The sequence below is a fragment of the Esox lucius genome, chromosome 15 (assembly GCF_011004845.1).
Source record: "Esox lucius isolate fEsoLuc1 chromosome 15, fEsoLuc1.pri, whole genome shotgun sequence".
Classification (NCBI taxonomy): Eukaryota; Metazoa; Chordata; class Actinopteri; order Esociformes; family Esocidae; genus Esox; species Esox lucius.
In genome coordinates, this window is record NC_047583.1 from 25467001 (window position 1) to 25489175 (window position 22175).

A 22175-nucleotide genomic window follows, 5' to 3' on the forward strand; every position below is an offset into this window, starting at 1 on the left:
GTCTCAACCCACACTACTAACTAAACCCAGACGATCACAATGTTCAACACTGTTTATTTTTATGGATCCCTCTACTATGGACTTGAATAAGCAAAATGAATCTGTAAAGGACATTTGTCTGCTCTGCTGTCTTGTATAAAGGGAATAAAATAAAACCTCTGTGAGAATAACCTGAATAAAAATCATTCCTTTACTGTGAAGGTCATCAGCATTTAGGTTTGTGAAGAATGTTATGGTAAATTATAGCTGATCCTGTATGCAAGTAGCGTTATTCACATCTGCTTGAGATTATGGTTTACCGATTTTTGGTTCAAAGGTGGGGTGAGGTATCCAATTTGTGATGCTTGTGCATATATTGTGCACAGGGTTTGCGCTGAAATGGAATGATTATGTAGCTGTTATGGTGCAGTGCATGAGGTATTGACGGGCAAATAGAAAAGATAGACCACGTTCCCATTGCATGTGCAAAAGGGCATGAGTGGGAGGAAAGAGGGCACTGTACTGAGAGAAGTGGTACTGAGGGATTGAGCGTGTTGAGCGAATAAGAGTTTGTGTGGGTGAGAGGGAGATGGAGGCATATACTGTAGATAAAATATAAAAAAGCAGGTTGAATGTTTATCATCCTTTATGGAAGCCAAGCACATCACAAATTCTTGTATAACGTGTTTGCTTTACCCGTCTCTGCCTCGTTTCAAATGATGTAATTTCAAGGATAACATTCTGTCAGTGTCACATGCATCAACTGTGTAAGATGGAGATAGTGTAGATGTGACTGTCCTTTTTAGCAGAAATGTCTGATGATTTCCCCTGCTGATTCGTGTCTGGAAAAGAACTGAAGCCCACGGAGGTCGAACCTATATAAAGAAAAAAGGGTGACGGAGAGGAAGAAAGACGAGAAAAAGTTAGTCTTAACCGCTACAAACCTAATAAGCCCTAAAGCAGCCTTAGAAACATGGGGGAGGGGTATCTGTAATTGTGTGTGTGAGAGCGAGGGAGAGATTGAGAGCAAGAGATGGAGAGCGACAGAGGGGTGGGGGTGGCTTGCGTTGGTGTTGAAATAAGAGACCATTTGTCAAATAATCAGTGGCTCCAAACAGACAAGGATGATTTACATGGTTTTCTATACCATTTCAGAAGTGCTTTATTCTGCAGTGCAAGCAAGCAAATGGATGGATTGATCAGCTGCCATGGCAATGACAAGTGTTTAGCATCTGACTTTTTTTATTGATGGGCACAATGGAAGTTGATGACAGCAGAGGGAAGTATGAGGAGGCGATGCAAACATAGAGGATGGGACATACTGGGGTTCTGAATGGACCAGCACAGAAATATCAGTGAGTTACATGGCATCGTATTGTTGAAGTCATGCTTTCTTTTTAGAACCTGCAACTACTGAACTCTTCGCTTATCTGTTTTTTGTGTTGTTGACTGCATTTTTCTCCGAAGAAATTAGCAAAACCTTTCTTTAATATGCTTTTATGTATGAGTGGAAATAATTCCTACAAACTAATCTACTGTTATTTTAAAGAGTTGGGAGGAGTTTAGAGATGGCACTTGCCTCAATCTGAATATATATCCTATTTGCAATTGACTTTTGCATGATCAGAAGGAATGAGCTGACATGCATCTTACACATGTTTCAGTTGTCTTCCTGCACTTCTTGTATATCTAGAATATTTGAATAATTACCTTTTTAGGTAATTCTACACTTCAAAGTTAAAACCTCTGAACAGTCTTTTTTGCTGGTGGTGATAGAACACTATGGGGAAGCCTCTTAGTCGGCCAGGTTGCTTCAGGCAGAGCTCCTGCTGCCTGGAGAAGAGTGTGGATGGGGATGGCTACAATGAGGATGGTTACATCCCCCAGCGTTCCATCTATGACACCATGTGTATCAACGAACAGATTGACCATGGCTCTGCCCAGAGCACCATAACCTCCAGGGGAGGCCAGGACAACAACTTCTCCATCAACGGCAACCTAGGCGTTGGGACAGGCGCCTGCGAGGACATGATCACGTTTGAGTCAAGATCACGATCTACGACACCCATACCTTCCGTAGGCAGAAGGTTGGACGAGAGAGTGATCTTTGACCAGCTAAAGCTAGTTGAAGCTGGCCAGAGCAGCCGGTCCCCAGGGGCGTTTGGAGGAAGGTCGATCTCCCCCAATGTCTCCTTGATGGCAGGGCCTGGTGGAAATTCTTCATCCAGTGGTAAGAGACTTCATCAACCCCAGCATGACAGTTGCAAGAGAGTGGATAACGGCCGACACTCCTGGAAAGTTCTGACACCACCCAAGCACCTTGAACATCTGGAACTCTCCTCTGGTGATGTAATGGAGAAGAACTTCTTAAATCCTCTCTACCCACAACACAACATGACCTCGCCTCTCATCTCTCCCTTCTCTGGGTCGCCTGTCTCCTCAGGCTGTCACACCCCTGTGTTCTACTCCCCGGCCAAACCTCTGCCGTTTCAGCAGCAGAGCTTCATCTTTGAAGAAACATTGCCATCTCAGCCTCGTCAACCCGCTCCCAAACCGCCTCTTGCCCAGCTCTCTGTCACGGCCCTCCAGTGTGTTCAAGAGGATCTCAGAAGGATAGGGGAAGCTGATAGAGACGGAGAAAAAAATAATGAGGAAATCAAAGAGATTGAGAAAAAAAGGGAGGTATCCCACTCAGTAGGGTCCATGTCTCAAGAGGAGAACGTTGGAGTTTTTGGGTTCGGGCAAAGGGCCAAGGCACTGGACTCAGCCCTGGACAACGATTCTCCCTTCTCCCCGGACCCAACCCTTGACACTACACCCCTCATGCTCGATCAAATATCCCCAGGACCTGCTCCTCCTCACTCTCTGAGCCCCCAGCCTATGGAATATACCTGGCCTCGCAGACTGATTGTAAGAAAGAGAACTGTCAGACAAGGTGGTGCACTCCATAACGTACCTATCCTTCCCCCTCTGCCTTCCCTGGTGCCGCTTAGTGCTGTGGAGAGGAAGAACCTCCCTCGCCTCACCCCTTTTTCTGAGCACCAGGGCAAATTGTTTGGGTTGATGGGTAGAGTGGGTTACTCGTTGAAGGAGCAACACTTGGAAAATTGGAGGATCTACTCTGCAAAAAAAACTCTGCAAAATCCAGACAAGGAAGAGAAAGGACAGGAGCCAGAATGTAAAAGCTGTGATGGTGATGAAAACAGTGTAAAAGTGGGCGATCCTGAATGCAAGGAGAAAGATGGAGGAGCGGCAGATGGTGGTGCTGAGGGGGAGGAGGTGGAGGTGGTGGAAGAGTGGGATGCAGTGCTCGGTCTGGTGAACACACTGTGGGACGAAGGCTGGGGGGATGCAGACTCTTTCACCGGCTCCCTGAGGCAATGGCCTCTGCTCAAACCTCCGTCTGGATTTGGAGGCTCACATCCACCCTCTAGTGCAGCTTCTGAACTCTCTCTCCCAGAGCTGGAGAAAAGTGCTAAGGAAGTAGAAAGTGAATTTGCAGCACAACAATGTCTGACAGATTCTTTGAGAAAACAAGCTTCACAACTCACGGAAGAGCAATTGATTGTTTCTGAAAGGGCTTCTAGACCTGAGGAGATCCGTACCCAAACCAGCCTGGAACTTCCTGCCATGGGTTGTTCTACAGGGACAAACAATCTTAAGGAAGACAGTTCGCCTGATTCCAACCTGACCTTGGAGTCAGTTTCAAGTGGAGTCTTCATGTCGAATCCCAGCCAGGAAGACAACGCCTCAGATGGTAGTGACAGACCGTTGACCGAGTCAGACTTGGGAAGCAACACATCTCTGGACCAGGATAAAGAAGAGGTAGCATTTAAAGACTGGGGAAGAGAGGAGAGCACTGAGCTCCAGTGGTGCTACCCATCGCTGCTGAAGAGTTCTTCTCAAAGTGAGGGGCATGGGGTTGAGGAAGAAGCACCTTTGATGGAAGACACTGAAATGGATGAGCCGGAGCCAACCAGCAATAAAGGGCTTGATCATTCACATCTACCTGATGGTTCCACACATTTAAACCAGTCAGAATTAAAACCAAGGAGCAAGAGTGTTAAAATAATCTCTGGGTCTGATTCCCCACTCCCCTTATCCCCCTCGAGACATGAGAAACCACAGAAGTCGTCAGGCCTGGACAGCAGTGACCTGGATCCATTTGTTACTACAGACAGTTTTGTATACCTGGCTGTGACTGTGCCCACTGCTGTCTCAACGGCACAGGAGAATACCCTGTCTCTCCCATCTCTGAGTAAGTCCACCCCCAGAGAATCTCTCGCCAAATCCCTCTGCCCCAACAGTGAGGAGAGTGACTTTCTCTCAACAGATAGCTTTGTATACCTGGCAAGTCCTGAGTGTCACCTACTCGCCACTGAAGGCCACTCTTCTTTCATTTGTAGTTCCAAAGAGTCGGACTCCTCCGATGACAGTGGGTCCGGAGTTGATTTTTTTCTTGGCTCCATGGTTGGGGACAGCGACTGGGATTCTGATGAATCTGAGTCTGGCCCTAAGGCTAAATCTAAACCAATCAAACAACCAACATGGGATCTGTGGGAAGAATTAGAACAGGAAGTGTTGTTTGACCTATTCTGTGAGGAAATTAATCCAGTGGAACAGCCAGTGACAGAGGAAGTTCCGGTCCCCGTATCCGAGCAACCGAGAAAGGTGACCTGGCAGTTCAGGGCCGCCGAAGGTTCCACTCGTCAAACAAGTAAAAAAGACACGTCATCCTCTTCATCTTCCTCATCATCCTCTTCACATTCCTTAACCCACACAGAGGTGTGAAAGGAGATATACATCATTGTCTATGTTTATTATATTATCTAAAACGTGCACTGCTTTTGACCAGGGCCTAAAGTCTAGTTCATAGTTGTTAATCTCACACTGATTAAGGCCGCCTGTGACTTTCTTTTTTTGTTTTTTAACACAATAACCATTTTATTTATTTATTTATATGCTATGGTGTTCGTGGTTCCTTTCAGTAAACATAGTCATAGCAGATGCTACCTTAATAACAGCTAATTTCTTCATAGATTCCTATTATTGTATGAGCAAAAGTTAAGAATTATTCTACTGTTGCTTTAATTAATGTTGTTTCTGTTGCATCAAGTAAGTTGCCTATAATTTCTCAGATTGATAGGTATTGAAATACCATTGGGTTTTAATTTACAATAGGCTATTTGTTGAATGTCGTTTTTAGAAAGGTTATCAGTTTGAACGACATGCCTATACATTTGCTATGTATTTACAGTACTTTAGGACAATAATGGGATAATCACTGATTGGGTTTTGTGTAAATTAAAATGCTGGGCGAATGTCGTATATCTGATTATTAATATTCTTTACACTGAAGTGCTCTGAAATGAATTGTGCATTCTAAAGCTATTACAACCTGAACATTTCTGGATGAAATTTACTAATGACCTTTAAGTACCTTGTTTGGTTCTTAAAGGTGAGTAATACTAAGTGATGTGAATGGAGGGAGCTATTGTAAAGCTTGTGTGTGCAATCCTAGGACTTGTTGTTGAGATGCATAAATGTGCAAATAAATACTTTAACTTGGTGGCTCTAATGGTTTTTATGCTTCATCTGCATTGTCTGTATTGGGAAGGTAATAATATTTTCTTTTCCAATAGGTTTCTATAACTAATTTAAGTACTGGCCATCAGCCCATTGGGTTTAATAGGTCTGTTTAAATGTTTGTTTGTGCTCTTCATCCGTCACATCAAGTTTTGACCTAGAAAATCAAAACGGTGACTTTTGTGCATTACTTAGACCCATCAGAGGCAAAAACTCATCTATTGCAGAAATGTGGGGCTCTGTCTGTCTATTTCTAGCCAAATTAATTAGATCATCGTGAACAAGGCCAGGTGGCAGTGGATGGAAATTTGGTGTGTGGAGGCGGGAGGCGGGGGGGGCTATAATTCACATGAGGATCAATACACACTATCTGAAGAGGCTGTGTTTGTGTCTGAGTAGTAGTACATTCTGTATCTAGTCTGCCTGATAATGTAGGTGGCCTTATAAAACCATCACGTACAGTTTCTGTCTGGATGAATAATCCCCCAATATTATTATTGTGTCACTCATTAATATGCATTACTGGTTTTATTTTGTGGTAGATTGTTGTGGAAGGAAACAATTTCACTGCTTGTTCTAAGCCAAGTAAATGGTGCAGTTAACATTAACCTCTGAAACTTTGAATGACTGCTTAAAGGTTTTGAGTGGCTGGTTGGAAGGATACATCTTAGAAGTTGGACAACACAATTCAAAATACATGTGCATGCATATAGATTGTGGCTTCGGAGCGCTTCAAACCAGCAAACATGGCTATTGCATAATTGATCAATTCTTCTGAAGACTGAGAATATTAATGCTACATTAGCCTGGTGCCAGATATGTTTGTGCTCTTGCCAACTTCATTGGTGTCAGTTGGCATTTTAGCACAAACAGACTGGCACACGCTCAGACTTGTTCTACTGTATGTAGGTCAATCATCAGTATCATTAAAGGTTGTACATATGACTAAACGTTTCTTTTCTCCCCAGAAAATGTATTGGTCATGCGTTGTTCGATAGGGACTGTAGAGGAGTAGGAGTGCTCTTGTATTGCTGTATGTATATGTCAAATGAAGCCCAGCTACGGTGCTGCATGAGTGGGTGTAGCTGAGTGGGTGAATCATGCAGTACAATATCTGCCAGGTGCTAGCTGGTCAGATTGACTGAGATGAAATCTGAACTCACTGAAGGTGTGCCATGCTACATCTGTCACCTTTACTCTTCTCTACCAGATCTGACAATTTGTATTTGAATTACATATATATATCAGAATTTAATGGAATGAGGGACAATAAGCTCCGTAAGTCAAGGCAACGAGAGAGAACTAAATGAAACATTTATTGTGATTAGATGACACTGGGAAGAATAGAGCTTGAGAGTGGGGGAGAGGGTGTGCAGATAATGGAATTGTAGGAGGGAAGTGCAAGAAAAAAAAGAGTTGTCGCTTATGTAACAGTAAATGCTAATGTACTGGGCAGGCAGGCACTGTGCTGAGGATGGAGTGTGCTATTTTAAAAAGCCTTCTGACAGAGACTGTAGCTGTGTGGGCTGGGAATCCAGAGCACAGACAGAACCTGCAAGAACATAAGTAGGGAGAAGGTTTACTAGAGAGCAAAGCTTTTGCATTCATATGCATGACGATTGTTGTTGTAACCCTTGAATTGTAGAGACATTACCTTTTGAACTTTAAAAACGTTGATATTATCTTTGAACCATGTGGAACATGCATTATGTGTTGGGTTGTCTGTAGTGACGATGGAAATTGTGTTTTCTTGGAGAGTGAGACGTCATTTCATGATGTGAGCATTGAGTGTTATGCATTTCACTGACAAAGAGTGGGTGTCATTGCTTATCTTTTGGCCACCCTCCTCTGAGTCATGAGCATAATAAATATTAAACTGAATATTGGTAATCTGATATTCTGTACTGTATAGAATACTACTGCCTGTTCCAAAAACAAATCCTAGCTAGAGTTTAGTGTTCTAGATGGGGTTTGAAGAAAGTAGGGGTGCTCAACTGAGACTGGGTGGAATACTGCTCATTTTCTACTGTACCTGATAGTTAATTTCATTAATTTAGTGTCCCTGGTCTTAAAAGGGCCCTAATTACCTCATTACCTAATAACCTCATTGCAGCTATCTCTGCTTTTCAGTTGCACATGTTGCCTTACACCTCCAATTTGCCCCGATGGCACAGTTAGAATTGACATTTGTACTCGCATATATCTCATCGGACACCTATTCCTTTCCCACTTTTTACATACATTATACCTAATACTTGTACATTTTCTAACCTCACCTATTTGCCTTCATTGCACATTTACTATTGCCATTTGTACTGCATTTGCCTTCATTGCACTTGCAACATACTGTACATTATATTATGTATTTTGCGTTTCTGGTCAGAAGCTAACAGCATTTCGTTGTACTGTACTTGTTCTTGTTCAATGACAATAAAGTTGAATCGAATCTAATTAGAGGGCTGAAACTTTGAGTATTCCAAATCTGAGTTTGAGAACCACTTTATTTGAGAACCACTGCCTTAAAGTGTGGATATCATTTAACATAACATGAAACGTATTGATTTGCAGTAGTATACACGTAAAACGTCCCAGTGCCAATTTACAGTGCACTGTTCTAATTTTAGTGTTATACAGTAACAAACTGACCTGTTAGCTACGCCTTACATTTACTCAGCCAGTGAATAATTAGCTAGCTAACTAGCCAGCTAATTTACAGATGAAACACCAAATTGACTAGCAAAATTATTCAATAGCAGCCTACTGTATTAAACCCACAGAACACAAAAACAGCCATTGCCATTACAAAGACAAGAAAATTCACGAAAGGCTTGACCAAGGGTCATCCTTAGTTGCGCTTAAGCTACCAGATCCTGGGAGATAAGCATCATTAGCAGGCTAGTATCCATTGCTGTAGGTTTAACAAGTTATGTCAAAGTAAACGCGCCAAAAGCACAGACGAAATTCTTCATTATGCCTTATCTAAACTCTCCCTTAAGTCCAGTAATTGCTGTTATTGGCAGCAAAGTTAGCTAGCTAGACGGTCCAAAAAAGGTATATTCAAAGTCGAAAGTATGTCAACTCCTATGATAGTGTAGGGATGTCCAAAGCAGATCATTTTCAATAATCCAGGGTCAAACATAACAATGCAGTTTATGGCCAGTACAGTGATGTAGTGGTAGTGATGTGCAGTTCCCCGACGATTTGTTCGTTTTGAACGAATCTTTTTAGTGACTTGTGACGCACGAGTCCTTTTTTCTAGAGACTCGTTCAATTGTACCATTCATTCGACCATTCTGCAGCGGATTTCTATATGATCACTTGCTTCATTCCAGGTCCTGCAGCTCAGTTATCTGATCAACGTCTATATACATTCGCAGGTCATGCAGCTCAGTTATCTGATCAACGTCTATATTCGCAGAGAAATATAGATCAAGACAGGAACTTCATAAAGACATGTTTATAACTGATAATTGAACGCAGACTATAAAAAGTAATATAGTTGGTTGATAACTGATGTCATGATAAACACAAATGAAAACAAGCACAAAGTTAAAAAGAATCGTGAACGACTGACTCGTTCAGTTTTATGGTTCAATTGTACGGTGGTTTTGTTCATTTGAATGACTGAGGGGAGTTCTACCCAAGCTGTTAGATTTACGTTCGCAAAGACATGTCTGTAACAGATAATTGTACATATGTAGGCATAATAAAATGTTGTAGTTGATTTTTGATCATTGAGCCTTCGCTTAAGTAGAAAACACGAGTGAATGACTTACTCGTTCATTTTTATATTTCAACTGAACAATTTTTTTTGAACGGCTGCCATCGGAGTTCTAACCCAACTACTGAATATGCTGGCTTCTCTGCATCCAACAGCTGTTAGTTTGAAGTTCTCAAAGAAAAGTAGATCAAGAAAGTAGCATTATAAAGACATGTTTGTAACAGATAATTGGATGCGTAGCCTACAGTAATTAATGTAGTATTTTATTTTTGATTGTAATGATAAACATAGTTGAAATCATAGACTAAACCAAGCATTTGCTCAAGTAGAAAATACACGTAAATGACATACTTATTCGTTCGATTGAACGATGAGCATTCGTTCGCCCTGGGGAGGGGGTAAGCATTACTGACTCAAATGAACGAAATGACACAAAAGTTTGAAACGTTTTACTGAACGCCTCAACAAGATCCCAGTCAGTAGAAAGAGCTGAACTTCCCCGAAGATTATAGTTTATCTGTAAACTATTATCTCCAGGAGATCAAATTAGTATGAAAAATCATAAAACGAAAACATAACGTTCATTTGATTTATCAAGGTAACCGGAGAGAAGAGCATTACATAAATCTAATATAGAAGTTTTTCTTGAGTTTAATAGCAAGAAGTTCTCCATCATCCTATATCTGAAACACATGCTTCCAAACAGCGTGTCATCAGCATAACAGTGAATATTGACATTGTGATTTCGGATGATATCACCCATAGGCAGCATACAGTTGTTGTCATAAGTTTGCATACCCTGGCAGAAATTGTGAAGCCATTTATTATCACATAGTTGTTTGTCTCCTTTTTAAATCATAATGATAACAGAAATCACCCAAATGGCCCTAATCAAAAGTTTACATACCCTTGAATGTTTTGCCTTGTTACAGACACACAAGGTGACACACACAGGTGAAAATGGCAATTAAAGGTGAATTTCCCGCACCTGTGGCTTTATAAATTGCAATTAGTGTCTTTGTATAAATAGTCAATGAGTTTGTTTGCTCTCACGTGGATGCACTGAGCAGACTAGATACTGAGCCATCGGGAGCAGAAAAGAACAGTCAAAAGACCTGCGTAACAAGGTCATGGAACTTTATAGATGGAAAAGGATATAAAAAGATATCCAGAGCCTTGCAAATGCCAGTCAATACTGTTCAATCACTTATTGATAAGTGGAACATTTTGGGATTTCTTGATACCAAGCCAAGGTCAGATAGACCAAGAAAGATTTCAGCCAGAACTGCCAGAAGAATTGTTTGGGAGAAATACAGGCTGCTCTGGAAAAAGACGGTGTGGTTGTTTCAAGGAGCACAATACGACAAACAAAAATGAGCTGCATGGTCAAGTTGCCCGCAAAAAGCCTTAACTGCACCAATGACACAAAAAGCCCAGTTATAATATGCCTGACAACACCTTGACATGCCTCACAGCTTCTGGCACACTGTAATTTGGAGTGACGAGACCAAAATAGAGCTTTATGGTCACCACCATAAGCGCTATGTTTGGAGGGGGGTCAACAAGGCCTATAGTGAACAGAATACCATCCACACTGTGAAACATGGTGGTGTATCACTGATGTTTTGGGGGGGTGTGAGCTCTGAAGGCACAGGGAATTTTGTGAAAATTGATGTCAAAATGAATGCAGCATGTTATCAGAAAATACTGGCAGACAATTTGAATTCTTCTCCACGAAAGCTGCACATGGGACAATAAGATATATCTGCAGACCACAAGTCGGGGGCGTTACTTAATATGGGGGTTCCTGAATATTAAGTTACGTCCACTGAATATTAAGTTACGCCCACTGATGTTTGCCATTGGTCAGTTTAAATGGGGGTTCCTCAATATTAAGTTACACGAACAGATGTTCGCCAGTCAGTTTGGGGACATCCTGGTTTGACACATGGTTTGACGCTACGTGGAGTGTACTAATGGAGGAAGAAGAGTTACAACTTTATCTCAGAGTCCATGTGGATTCATTCAATATCTTTTGTCAAAATATAACACTAGGTCCAATACCATTTAATTGTATTTTGTTTCAGGATAAAAATTGTTTGATAACATACAACTGAAAAATATTAATTTGAAGACTAAAGTGTCTCAAAAAATAGTTTTAAATGTTTTGGTTACAGTCAATAATGAGACACTGGTGGTCTTGAAAGCTGCTGAGTGCAGTTATAATACAGACACATGCATACAAACACATGCACAGTAATACTCACTATGCCTGGCATGGTCAGTTTTTCTTTGAGGAGCCATTGCTTGGCTCATATCAGGTTTATACAGGATTACCATTTATGCATTTTCCATAGATTCAACATATTACACAAATGTGAACATGCTGTGTAAGGTACGTTGTGTGGTGGACCTGTGAGCTTCAGTGTCAGCTAAACTGTTCTGAAGGTCCTTTGCCGAGATCTGTGGGTTCTGCTGTGTAGATCTGACCAGTTTTCATACAAATCATTGTAATGGTTTCTCCTTCCTTTGACTTGCACTGATCAATTTAACAACATTGTTCTAGAAAGTTGAAACTGGAAGTGTTGAATTTTCTATAGCCTGTTGCAGAAAGGAGGCAAGTTTCAATTTGCATCATGTAGAGGTCAAGTCAACATCTGTTTACAGAAATATACATTTTTCCGGGGGTGCCTGGAACAAGCACATTTAATTCTTCAGTAATGACGTGGTTATGGACTTAAATCATTGTTGGGAGGAATATATGTGTTACATGTCTTGGAATTGATTATCTGAGGTCTAATTTAACCCTTATTCTAAAAATGTATTCAATTGCATAAATTAGAACAGGTCAAAAAGAGCACAACAGACATTACTGAAAGTCAATTAATGTAGCTCAAAATCTTAAAGTTAATGGCATAACCTAAAAATACAAAATTAAATGATATGCCAGTTAGACGATTAAACATTTAATCACCCAATCAAATATTCAAACCATTACATTCCAACACTGACAAAACTAAACTGTTTTTTATGTACTGTGTATTCAGCTTTGCCCAGATTCTGTAGGCTTTGGTTTCATTCTATCATGTTGTATGGCCAGGTGAACACTTCCAAAACATTGTCCAGTTTACTCTTGCTAAACAACTGATGTTTCTTGTATCTTTGTCTCGTCAAACTATATTGTGTTTTCTGGATCATGTAATTTTTGTTGTGTGGAAACCAGCATTAGCTGATCGTTTAAAGACAGCTAACAGGTATCCTCATCTACAAAAATAATTAACAGAGAAGCTCAAAATAATCACTAAGTCCACTTTTGTCTATATCATCCATGAATGTTTCAGTGTCTTCAAAATTATTAAACAAAAACATGAATGGGTTGAGAGCTTCTTGTTTTTCCTCTAGAGTTGAAGCCTCTCTGAGCATCTGGACAGCACCCTGTATTTCCTCATCATTCGGGGGTGAGGACTTGTACCCGGTCTCAGAAGAGGCATTTACCCAGGCAACAGCATCCCCCAGGTCAACAATGCATCTTGGCAACTGAAATGAAAGATCACAACAATCACATAGAACTAAAGGTGTACAAAGTAAAAGTACTCAACTGGGTTCAGCTGTGTTCACCACTTTAGGGAAGGATCTAATTAAGATCTAAGTAACCAGGTAAAGGGAGTTCAAAACAAACCAGTGATCAATAAAATAAAAAGGAAGAGTCTAAATGATCAATTAAGGTCATTGGTTAGTTATGAACTCTGTTTAGGTAATTTACCTCATCCACAGCAACTTCCCAAAACTTGTGAACACAGCCAAATACTTCTACTTTTTACTTTTTACACCAATGCATAGATGGCCATGACAAATTATTATTTGGTTTACATTTCTAAATAAAGACAACATAGTGTATATGAAGCAAAAAAATAAATGGATCTTCCCTGCTTGCATATAGTGACAGGTGCATCATGCATCTTTAGCTAGTTATAACGTACCCTAATTGACTAGAGCTGGCTAACATGTAGCCTACCTCGTCGCGTAGCTAGCTATCTCTAAACGTAGCTATAAGGGTTGTCGTGTTTTCTGTGTTCTGTCACTGGCAAGCTATTCGAATCTCATATTCAAATAATTTAGTAGATAGACGATCTTAGTGAACACGTTAACTATTCCTATATATATAGCTAGGGGTTCACATGAAAGCACTTATTGACCTTGTAATTCTTCCTTCATAAACGCATGCACTAAATTAAAAACACCACAACAACAGAAACCATCAATGGGCATAACTTAATATTAAGGAACCCCCATATTAAGTTATGCCCCCAACTTGCGGTCTGCAGATATGGGCAGCTATTCCAACTGCAAGAATTTGGGGCCTCATAGACAACTATTACAAAAGACTGCACGCTTTCATTGGTGCTAAAGGGGCAATACACAGTATTAAGAACTAAGGGTATGTCGACTTGTGAACAGGGGTCAGTAAAAAAAAATCTTTGTTGCCATGTTTTGTTTTATGATTGTGCCATTCTGTTATGACCTACAGTTGAATGTGAATCCCATAAGAAATAAAAAATGTTTTGCCTGCTCATGTTTTCTTTACAAATGGTACATATATTACCAATTCTCCAAGGATATGCAAACTTTTGACCACAACTGTGCATAGTTAAAACAATAATGGGCCCAAAACCGAGCCTTGGGGAACACCAAAACATACTTGTCAGAGGGCATGCCATCCATACATACGAAACTGATATCTAAACCATCTAAATCATTGATATTTAAACCAGGGTAGAACGTGTCCATGATGCTCAATATGGGTGTCCAGTCTCTCTAAGAGAATGGAGTGATCAACAGTGTCAAAGGCAGCACTAATGTCTGAGGCCATTAGATGGTCATTTGTTACCTTCCAATGCCGTCATCAGAAAGTTATGATACTGGTTAAAAATATGGGATCGAGTATCCCCGATACTATCACTCTATGACATAAAATTTAGTAATGTACAACAAAATGCAATCACAGCACATGTCAACAAAATGAAAATGGCAGTATCAGATTGGTACTAGACATTGGCTAATACCCAAAGTTCAGTACTCTGAATTGGCAACAGTTCAAAAGTGGTATCAGTGCATTGCTAATTGTTTTTCATGCAGGTTTATTAATAAGGGAAGGCCTAGAGTAATTTTCTATAAATTACACGTCATTTAAATGTGTTAGCTTTTTAATCACATTCATATGTATTATATAATTCCACTGCAACTGTGGTGCACTTTGGCAACTATGTATTGTAAACTACCAAATTGCACCAGTTTGAGAGTATGTGCAGTGCTTCATTTGTAAATTGAGAAGTCCTGGAACACATTGGGGCTTGAAAGAGAGATTGATCTGGTGGATATAAAGGTACCGGAATGTAACTTAACGTTTGAAAGTATTAGCATTTGAATATACTCACTTTAATGCATTAGGCAAACGTATGTTGGCTTTTATTATCAACAAGATCTATTAATTGCACCACCAAAGCATCGACCTCACTCCTCTTTATAGTAGCCTGGCTATATATAGTAGCCTGGCTATATGTTTTTAGGATAATTAGCTAGACATTTTACTAGTCAAAAAGTAATTGTTGTCAGCCAGTGGCTTATAGTATCTAGCTAAGTAACCAGAGCAATTGCACTGAGCTTATTAGCTGGTTGGCTAGCTACTGCAGCTAGTTAGCTAGCACGCTTACTGAAATATCATCAACTATTTTATTTACCATTTGATAATTTGACTCATTTCCCAGTGCATGTTGGACTCCGGCAGGGCTGCCCTTTGTCGCCGGTTCTGTTCGTAATTTTTATGGACAGAATTTCTAGGCGCAGCCAGGGGCCGGAGGGTGTCAGGTTTGGGGACCACACAATTTCATCTCTGCTCTTTGCAGATTATGTTGTTGTGTTGGCCCCTTCTAACCAGGACCTTCAGCATGCACTGGGACGGTTTGCAGCCGCGTGTGAAGCGGTGGGGATGAAAATCAGCACCTCCAAATCCGAGGCCATGGTCCTCAGTCGGAAAAGGGTGGTGGAGAGTGCCTGCCTCAAGTGGAGGAGTTTAAGTATCTAGGGGTCTTGTTCACGAGTGAGGGAAGGATGGAACGGGAGAGTGACAGACGGATCGGTGCAGCTTCTGCAGTAATGCAGTCGATGTATCGGTCTGTCGTGGTGAAGACAGACCGATACATCAATCTACGTTCCTACTCTCACCTATGGTCATGAGCTTTGGGTCATGACCGAAAGGATAAGATCCCGGATACAGGCGGCCGAAATGAGAATTCTCCGCAGGGTGGCCGGGCGATCCCTTAGAGATAGGGTGAGAAGCTCGGTCACCCGGGAGGAGCTCAGAGTAGAGCCGCTGCTCCTCCACATCGAGAGGGGTCAGCTGAGGTGGCTTGGGCATCTGTTTCGGATGCCTCCGGAACGCCTTCCTGGGAAGGTGTTCCGGTCCCGTCCCACCGGGAGGAGACCCCGGGGAAGACCTAGGACACGCTGGAGGGACTATGTCTCCCGGCTGGCCTGGGAACGCCTCGGTGTCCCCCCGGAAGAGCTAGAGGAAGTGTCTTGGGAGAGGGAAGTCTGGGCATCCCTGCTTAGACTGCTGCCCCCGCGACCCGGCCCCGGATAAGCGGAAGAAGATGGATGGATGGACTCATTTCCCAAAAGTCTGGGTTTTTGTTTTGGATGCATCTTTTTCTACAACAGAAGCACGAGTTAATGGACATCTAAAAAAAAGTTCCTTAGTCTGGCATCTCTGTCTGCAGGGTCCTGAATTAACTAGTTGCCACCACTGACCTGGGCCAGAATCTTTTAACAGTGATAGTGATGGGATCTAAGACACAGCTCTTTTAGGTGTCTTGTTGGGAGCCGACTCCCAGTTTTAGGATTAATCAAAAGATTTTAATTTACACTATTAGAATTTTTATTCATACAATAAATACAAAGAATTAAAAAAATAAATGTTATAACATAATTGCTCAAGCACACACACATTTGTCCTGACAGCCTTTTTGTTCATCCCTGTTATTCCTGTCAATCATTCACATGTGGTCAACCAAAGATGCATGAAGGGGGGAACCTTTTGGTGAGGGTTTTGTGGAATTACTGGTGGATGGTTGTATTCCTGAAGCAGTTTTCTCATCATGTTGTGGGTCGGTGTTTCTTTGGTGTATACTATACGTCCATACTTGAGTAGGAACATTTAGGAAAAACTTTAATTACACTTACCAATTTAAAGATTATCTGAGGTGCAAATGTTTGTTTAATGGTACTGATTTCTTTGCCCTATAATTCTTTATTAAATAAGGATGTGTAAGCTATTGTGACTTTCTGTTTTGGTTTGGCTTTGGTTTTGAATGTAGCCCAGTCAGTTTTTTTGCCTGCATGTTTTTCTACTGTTTTCTTGTTTTGATTTTCCCGCCTCTGTTCCACCATTAAATCCTTTATTTGTCCTTCAATTCTGCGCTTGGGTCCTGCTTTAACTATATTGTGACAAAATGACTGACCCAACCTTAGACCCAGCGGACCTATGGAGGAGACTAGAGGACCAAGAGAGGCACCTTAACAATCTGACCCCGCTCATCATGAGGGCCATAGCCTCCCACCAGGGGGTTGCCAGCTGGCCGTTTCGGTCCTCTGCCTGGAAGCCTTCCCAAACATTTTTGGTGGGGGAGCTATGGGGGCAGCCGGCACGGAGAGCCGAGGTGAAGCCTGGTAGCCCAGCCCCAGAGCCGGTGAAGCCCGGTAGCCCATCCCCAGTGCCAGTGAAGCCCGGCAGCCCATCCCCAGAGCCGGTGGAGACTGGCAGCCCATCCCCAGAGCCGGTGAAGCCTGGTAGCCCAGCCCCAGAGTCGGTGGAGCCTGGCGTCCCTGCCATACCGGCCTCGCCCAGCGTCCCTGCTCCTGGTCCTCTCCCTACTCCAGCTCCTGATTCTCTGCCAGTTCCTAGTCGGCGGAGTCTCCATCTTTCCCCGGTCCCTGTCCTGTGGTGGAGCCTCCGCCTTGGTGACCTGCCCGCCATCCTGTTTGTTTGTTAGGCCCGTCCGGGTGTCCGTGCCTTGAGGGTGGGGTACTGTGACGTTCTGTTTTGGTTTGGCTTTGGGTTTGAATGTAGCCCTGTCACGTTTGGTTTTTGTGTCATTACCTGCAACATGTGCCTGTCCTTGTTGTTTGCACCTGTGTCTTGTTTCCCTATTTAATCCTTTATTTGTCCTTCAAGTCTGCGCTTGGATCCTGCTTTAACTGTATCGTGACAGCTATCAGGCTACAATGAAACCTGCAACAGTGAAATACCTTAATAGTTCAATAATCTCCCATGAGACACCAAACCTTAAACATTTCCAAACAGAGAACACGCTGCCACTGATTCAAAATCTGAGCCGATTCAGCCGAGGAGCGGGAAGAACGAAAGAACTGGTAAGTTGAACAACTGTGGGAATATGTCTGTTGTAAGGATGCTGTTTGACAAGAGACAAACTAGGGATGTTGCATGTAGGAATCCCTCAACAGATGCCGATCCTATTCGGAGGAGCCCCAGCTGATACAGCTTAAACTGGATTTCAGATTTGACTTGTATTGGCATTTGTGTAAAGAATTGTGTAATATACTAGGAAACACCTCCAATATAATTTCCCAATGTGCGTTGACCTTTCAAGTGAACTCAAGAGTTACCATCCATGAGTGTATTTGTTGATTAGAGTAGTGGGTGCCAAATCGTTTTTGACTATGTTATTGGATTACTTAAGATATATGTAGATGTTTGATGTTTGTACAGCTAAGATTATTCAGTCAATGTACATGCAAAAAAGGATAATAAAACAATTCCAAAATATCAACCTGAAGCAGAGCATGCTGGGAACATTTTCATTTTGAACCTCAACTTAATGAGTAAACTTTGAGTGAAGTCAGTATCAGTTAAGTCATTGGGAACATTACACTAACTTTGAGTTACACTTAGTTAAAACATTTGAGTAAGAAATACCATAGAGTTTACAGTGTGGTGGAAGAACAAGGCCTCGACCTACCCACTGCTTAATAAAGTCATGACAGGGAGACTGCCTAATGGCCATGAGTGGGTCATCTCAAAAACGGGGCAAATCATTTTTGAGAGAAGAAACCGCATCAGCCCCTCAAAAGTGAGGCTGCTTGCATTTCTAAATGCAAATCTCTTATGAAAGCATGAAAGGTATCAATATGGTCATATTGTTTGCCGTGTGCTGCTGGTCATAACATGCATATATGCATGCAATTGGTGCAGCACTCCAACACTACCAAAAATAAGCCAAGAGAAACAACAGTCAATCATCAATGTATTTTTCACAACGGTCAATCATGGTTTGAACTCTGTGAAACATGGATTGGTTTTGGACAGTTGTTTCTCTTGGCTTATTTCTGCTGTTATTGCAATCATATTTATTACTACAGTACAGACATGATGATCTTCTTTATCCCAAACCAACCTCACAACACAACTGATAGGCTCAAACTAAATTAATACAGCTACATTAATGACAAAATCATACATTAAACACAAAGTTGTAGATAGGTAGTTCACATATTCATAAAAGTAGGCAGATTGCTAATTCTTAGCGATAGATTACTCTGTGAATACGAATTCATAAAGATAGATAGAGGAGCAATATATATTTAAATGACCAATTTATAGAGATAGATAGATGTATTTATTTCATAGAGATAGATAGATTGATAGATAGTTAGATAACTATCAGATTGATAATTGATTCATACAGATTTATATGTGACAAATGAGTCATCTATTTGTCTCTATGAATCCATAGAGGTAGACAGATGACCAATAGATAGATAAATACATCAACTACAAAATGAATTGACACAGCAACATGCCAAGTCATACAGAGATAGCTGATAGAATCATATTAATACTGCTACATAAATGATAAAATCATAGATTTATTGAACATTCAGTCGTATAGATAGGTAGTTCACAAACTGATAGAGGTGGTGGATTACTAATTTATAGTGATAAATTACTTTCTGAATGAGTCTCTATGAATTTATAGCGATAGATGAGCAATAGATATATAGATGATCAATTTATAGAGATAGATGAATTACTCAGATATAAATCTATCTATCTAGCTCAATGAATCCATAGAGATAGATATGACCAACAGATAGATTGATGACTTAATTCATACTCATCCATAAAAATAGATTGCTATCTGAATAAGTCATGTATTTATATCTATGATTGCAGAGAGAAAGATAGATGAGCATTAGCTAGATGTCCAATTCATATAGATTGCAATTGGAATAAGTCATCTATCTTTCTTCATGAGTTCATAGAGATAGATTCACACGGGTGGGCAAACTAAGGCCTGTGGGCTGAATCTGGTCCGTGAGGCAATTCCGTCCGGCCCACAATAAGGTAATAAAATAGTTTTGAGGGCAAGTAAAACATAACCCCCCAACCCATTCTTATACATCTGAATTTAAATTATTTTGGCATTATAATGGACCTACTGTATAAATGTTTGCTTTTTTTATTCATAGAGCTGGATCGATGACAAATTAATTGAGTGTAACGTCTACACTGTAATGCCTGCTCACCAGATAAACCTTCTCACAAATTTACATGTTGACACATTTGGAACAATTCAGATTTTCTTTGTGTGTTTGGAGATGTAACAATTTAATGAGTTTGGGAAAGGTTCCAGAGCACACATCCGTAGTAGGCACAATAGAGAATGTCGAAATCAGACTGACCAGGTAGGTTCAAATCCTGGCCTCCATGTATATTTTCTAGGTTTGTGTGCATGTGAGAGCACTGGTGTTGGGCAACACACTTTAAATATTCTCCTTTTATGAACTAGAAATGCCACCACAATTAAAAAGGGACAGGTGACGAAGATGAGCTGTTGGGCCCAGAGGTGGAGGTGTGAGATGGCTGTCATGGCAGAATTTGATGCTCATGCGCTGTCTGGTATTAGACAAAGTCTCAGTTCTCATCTCCCCAAGCGGGCTGGGTGGCCAACAAGAACACCATGACACAGAACACAAACACCATGAACAGACACACCCAAACACTGAGTAGTACTTGTTGACCCAGCTGAGGAAACCTTCAAGTGCTGACCCTTTCATCTCTCAGGCCTGTTAACACTGCCACACGGAGCACAGTCAGAAGGCCGTCACAAGGCAACAAAGTCACAGTAAGGGTTTCAACAGCCCAGCTAATCTTCCATTCTTTTCAGTGCTGTTAAGCCATGTAGGCACTGAGATTATTAAATGCAGCGACAAATTCTCAAGATGAATCAACACCAACTGTACAGTAAAGTAAGTCCTTGTATTGTAAACTAGCACACCCTAAATTAAAGAAAACTCAAGAATGGCATTCATGGGCTCATCATTTAATTCATCATTAATAGGTTAGACTAAGACAAGACCTAAAGGGGCTGTGTATTCATCTTTAATTAAATTAAACTACATTCTGATGGGTATCTTGGTCACTGAATATTTTTGAAAAGACACACATTTTAATTAATTGTCATTTAGTGTTACTTATTTGTTACACTTTCTTTAAAAATGGAGAATAAACAAGTGAGTTGGGAGAAACTATTTTTGTAATTTAGTTGCCTAATAATTCTGCACACCAATTGTTGCCTAATAATTGTGCACACATATATTCCCCTGAGAAAGAACAAAACTAACATTCAGTTGTGAGGTTCAATAATATTTTGGATTGACATAAAGCATTGTGTTTGTTCAACAATAAAATCAATCTTGAGAAATACGATTTGCCTAATAATTGTGCACGCAATGTAGATGTGTTTAGAGTGCCGAGGAACAGCAATCCATTTTGAATCTGTAGACCTGTAAAAAACAGAACTCCTACTTTTCCAAAGTCTGAGAAATGATGTTAAATCTTACCACTGTTTTGTATGCATCTCACATCTACACTCACCTAAAGGATTATTAGGAACACCTGTTCAGTTTCTCATTAATGCAATTATCTAATCAACCAATCACATGGCAGTTGCTTCAATGCATTTAGGGGTGTGGTCCTGGTCAAGACAATCTCCTGAACTCCAAACTGAATGTCAGAATGGGAAAGAAAGGTGATTTAAGCAATTTTGAGCATGGCATGGTTGTTGGTGCCAGACGGGCCGGTCTGAGTATTTCACAATCTGCTCAGTTACTGGGATTTTCACACGCAACCATTTCTAGGGTTTGCAAAGAATGGTGTGAAAAGGGAAAAATATCCAGTATGCGGCAGTCCTTTTGGCGAAAATGCCTTGTTGATGCTAGAGGTCAGAGGAGAATGGGCCGACTGGTTCAAGCTGATAGAAGAGCAAATTTGACTGAAATAACCACTCGTTACAACCGAGGTATGCAGCAAAGCATTTGCGAAGCCACAACAGGCACAACCTTGAGGCGGATGGGCTACAACAGCAGAAGACCCCACCGGGTACCACTCATCTCCACTACAAATAGGAAAAAGAGGCTACAATTTGCACAAGCTCACCAAAATTGGACAGTTGAAGACTGGAAGAATGTTGCCTGGTCTGATGAGTCTCGATTTCTGTTGAGACATTCAGATGGTAGAGTCAGAATTTGGCGTAAACAGAATGAGAACATGGATCCATCATGCCTTGTTACCACTGTGTAGGCTGCTGGTGGTGGTGTAATGGTGTGGGGGATGTTTTCTTGGCACACTTTAGGCCCCTTAGTGCCAATTGGGCATGGTTTAAATGCCATGGCCTACCTGAGCATTGTTTCTGACCATGTCCATCCCTTTATGACCACCATGTACCCATCCTCTGATGGCTACTTCTAGCAGGATAATGCACCATGTCACAAAGCTCGAATCATTTCAAATTAGTTTCTTGAACATGACAAT